At 29.0% G+C, this 4649-nt stretch overlaps 1 long non-coding RNA gene across 1 annotated transcript; it reads right to left on the bottom strand.

Annotated features, from left to right (window-relative positions):
• Positions 1–8: 8 nt before the first annotated feature.
• On the bottom strand, positions 9–1548 carry LOC129292552 (uncharacterized). Its single transcript, XR_008588902.1, has 3 exons — positions 1341–1548; positions 613–678; positions 9–62 (listed from the first exon to the last, which is right to left on the bottom strand). It is a non-coding gene; the product is annotated as an uncharacterized LOC129292552 (long non-coding RNA).
• Between the last annotated feature and the right edge of the window lie 3101 nt (positions 1549–4649).

Below are 4649 nucleotides of genomic sequence, written 5' to 3'. Positions count from 1 at the left end.
TAAAAGATGGTGTCTCATACACCATAATTACACCTCTGGTGCTTTCTCGGCCGGACTCGCTCCTGTAAAAATATTAACCACGGGGAATGAGACTTAAAAGTCCCAGTAACCAAAAATTAATATGTAATGATGCATGCGGATGTAACTAATCATGCGATTGCTAAGTGGGCACACAAAACATTTAACCAAACAATACTTTCAAACAAACCGAACAAGTATTTAATTTGCATGACTGCACCTTATATCCTCCTTTCGCCATGCTCGGACGCCAAATCACCCGGCCAAAGGTGAGTTGGACCAAGCGACACGCCACTCATTGGGTCCAATGAGGGCTTACCACGTGGTAATAATTAACCGAACAGAAATTCCCATTAACACCATACATTAAAATACCCTGACAAGTCATGCATCATTCAAATATCCAAACAGGAATATATCCGAACAATAATATCTCATCATGATAAACAAAAATAAATTTTTTAACCCACTTGGCAATAATTTCAAACAAGTATATACAGTATTTATTTTCAATAATTCATAATTTTTCCAAACAATAAAACAACACATAACCATTCACAAACACACCCATCACAACACATTAATAATGGTTACCTTGTGTCTTGAATAACAAGTTCCCCTTCACAACTCCTTTTTCACCACTATCTTTGTCAATATAATCTACATAATTATTTCACAATACTATATATTAATTTTACATTAAAATAAATAACTCTAATTTAAATAGTTAGAAAGTCTTAGATCTATAATCCATATTAACACTAATTTAAGATTTATGCCTCATTTAACTTCCCAAATTCTTTTCTAAAATTCTCGTACCCTAATAAACTATTTTTTTTATCCTCAAATCACTTCTAGTATCACAATTTCATCCTTCTATATTCTAAAAATTCGTCCAAAAATAAATTAAATTTTAAAATTATCCTGAAGCCTTAAATCACCTTTCTATAACCTCAAAAATACCTATTCATACTTAAATAAATATTTAATAATCATAGATTTATCCCTACATCTCAGATTCCACATAAATTCAACCATATAGATCTAGATTTTAACTCAAAAATTATTAAACATGAGTTTCAACCTCAAGAAAATATTCTATAATATTTATTATATCCCTAAGAGTTTTAACCTATACTTTTAATCTATCATATCATCAGATTAACTATCCTATAGAAAAATCTTAATCAAAATATTTACTCTATCCTACAAAATAATCATATCACTAGAAAGCTAATATTATTTAGAAAATAACTATAAAATTAATTTTGTAATTAAATAAATTTTTAAATGCTAATCTAAACAGGAAAGTTAGAACATACCTGAAGAAAAAGAAAATAATCCCCCCTTGCGAGAAAACGCTGAGCAACGTGAGAGGAAGAGAGAAAAATAATATAAAAATGGGATTGTGAGTCCCAAAATTATATTAAAAAAAACTATAGGTTTGAATTTAATTATTCAAACCTTTGGGCCAAAAGTTGCAATTTCCTCTAAATTGCATCTTAGCCTCTCATGCTTCCTAATGCACACACCCCCTCCTTTTTATACATGAAGGCACCTCTTCTCTTCCCTCATCTAACCAATGTGGGACTTAGAAACAACAACCTTCCACCCCCTCTTTTTTTTGTTCCTTCTACCTTCTCTTTTTTTTAACACACACATAAAAAAAATTATTTATGTATTATATCTTAACTAAATATTGCTTATGTGGTTTTAAATTTAAATTTTTAAATTCATAATTAAATACCTAATCATAATATTATTTCTAATAACCTCAAATAATATAAATTCCTATTATTATCATTTTTTTCCTCAAAACCTAAATTCCACAATTTCTTTATTATATAAAAATCAGGATGTTACACAATACATGTGCATGGTTGTGATAAATTATGGTCAATTAGATGTATTAGGTTTTTTTGGACTTGATCTAAGACTTTGTATGATCTAATGAGAGAAAGGGATCGATTTAAACGTTTGGGTGTGCAAATTTTTTTAAAAAAGTGACCTTTTGCACACGAGTGTCTAAACTTTGATTGCACCATTAGATCGTGTCCAAATCTGTCTCTTTAGTTAACTTATGAGATAAGCTACGTGTGGGTATTTGAATCACTCCGATCGGACATCATATGTGAATATGGTAACACATGCTGCAGCACATGACATAGAATAGGCTGAGCGTGTGGCTCATTTACTACACACCGCGACGCACTGACCAAATTCTAACTTTATTTTGTGATGAAATGCATGCAGTTGGAATGTAAATGCTATTGGGTTGTGTCCACTGTAAGTTATACAAATGTGTGAATTGTTTTCGCTGTGTATTCTCTGATGAATTATGATTTTTTGATGATTTTGTGCAACAAGTCTTGGGTCCAAGTTTTTCAAATAAATATTTTGATTTGTGATTAAGGGGAGTAATGTGGTAACACTGTAGTCTTCTCCTATATCTAGAGGATATAGAAGGAGGTTGCGTGTCAAGTTGATTAGTAGGTTTAATAAAATATACAAGTTATGCAAACAATGTACAACATAATGCCTATGGATGCATACTATGATATTCATGAATTCTTAACATAATATCCATGCATGTCTAGTTGATCTATAAGTTAATTAAAATATAAAAGTCACGCAAAGCATGCACATCATAATGTCCATGGGTGCATAACACGTTTTTCATGCATTCTCAATACAATGTTCATAAATCATCAATACAATATTTATGTATATCCAGTTGATCAATATATTTTATAAAATATATAAGTTATGCAAAAAAATGTACAACACAATATTTATAGATGCACAATGTTCATGCATTTTCAATTAAATATTCATGTGTGTTAAGTTGATTATTCTATCACTTTCAATTAGTTTCTCTCATTTTTGATTAAAAGCAAAGTTGTACTTTTACTTCCAAAAAATTACAACAAAGGTCTTTGGGCCTGCAGTACATTATCATAATTTATTAGGTTTAAAGTATAATTTTCTATTTTTTTAGGGCTTGTAATGCGATTCTCTCAAAAATGAATTCACCAAAATAGGTACATATTGAAAATTATTTACCATGGAATGGAAAATCGGACCGGATCGGCTGGTTCAACCAGTGAACCGGCTTCTTTCCCAGTCTGATTTTCCATCTGAACCATTTTGGTAATAATTTGCTCTCGGGGCTGACTCGAAGCAAACCAATATAACTCGGTTAATCCGACGGGATGGTTGGATTATATTAAAAAACTCAAACCAGTAAAGATAAGATGAAGAGGAGAACAATAAGAGATATGTAGGGAAAAAAATCAATAAAGGAAGACATTTTTGTATTTTACACTAAAACACCACCTTAAATGTAAGTTTGCAGCTACAAAAATGTCAAATCTGTGATGAAGATGAAATCATCAGATGAGTTGAGAGTGGGCGAAATGTTGCAGTTCAGTGAGAGTGAGAACTGAGAACGCAAGGCAGCCAAAGAACAGGAGGAAAGAAGATAATGAAATGAAAGTAAGGTTTTGCCTCAAATAGTACTACTTATCAAACGGTGGTAGAATAGAGTCAGGATCCTTTTCCTCTCTTCACGCGATGGTTTCAATTTTAATATTATTATATTGAGAAGGCACAGCAAGCGGAATTTGGATTGGAGGGAGACAAAATCACAATATATTAAATTATGAATTTATTGACTTTAAATGAATATCCTTATTTATTTAAATATTAAATTTTTCATATTAAAAATATTAATTTTTTATATTTATAAATTATATTATATTATTTTAATTAATATTGATTTAATTTTGAATTGACTTCTAATTGAACTATTAATCCTTAATTCATTGTTTTTATTAATTCGATAATCGATACAATTTTTAGCACCTTATCATTTACCATGATACTGTCAGTTGAAGCGAGACCAGCACGAAACTCGCTCCGATAATTTTTTTTTTTTTTTAATGTGTTAGATGTGGCAGGTTCTTAAGTAAAATCGAGATTTGCAAATCACAGCGAGGAAAAAACTCAACTACTTTAATGTGATTTTTGTTTTCATTTTTTTCGAAAAGTCAGTTTGAGTAAGGACGTGAATTTCAAAATAAATATTTTTGTTTATAATTTGATCTTAAAAAAATGTTGATCTTTAAATGCGAATTTTTAAACAATAGAGTATATGTACTTATTATTTATAAATTATAAAAAGGAGGAATTTCAATTAAGAATTAAAAAAAGATTTAATTTTATGTGAATTAAAAAACATTTTGAAATTTTAATTTAAGAGAGAAAAATTAAAAGAATTTTAACGCTGAAAAATCAAAATACCCTTAATGTGTTATGTAAAATGTAACATCCTAATTTTTAAATAAATTTTTTTTATAAAATTTAAGTTTTATTAAAAAAATGATGATAATAATAGAAATTTATATTATTTGAGGTTATTTGAAAATAATAATATGGTTATGCATTTAATTATAAATTAAAAATATAGGTTTAAATTTTCATAAAAAATATTTAGTTAAGATATAATTTTTAAGATTTAGAATATATAAATATTATTTTTTTATGTGTGTATGAAAAAAAATGGTTGAAGCAAAAAAAAAAAGAGAGAGGTGGGAGTTAGTCCCACATCGGTTAGATGTGGGAAGAGAAAA

Source organism: Prosopis cineraria, unplaced genomic scaffold (genome assembly GCF_029017545.1).
Source record: "Prosopis cineraria cultivar Desert tree isolate PC_DT_omini unplaced genomic scaffold, ASM2901754v1 PC14, whole genome shotgun sequence".
Classification (NCBI taxonomy): domain Eukaryota; kingdom Viridiplantae; phylum Streptophyta; class Magnoliopsida; order Fabales; family Fabaceae; genus Prosopis; species Prosopis cineraria.
The sequence above is the reverse complement of the archived record's forward strand: the minus strand, read 5'-3'. Positions and strand labels throughout refer to the sequence as shown.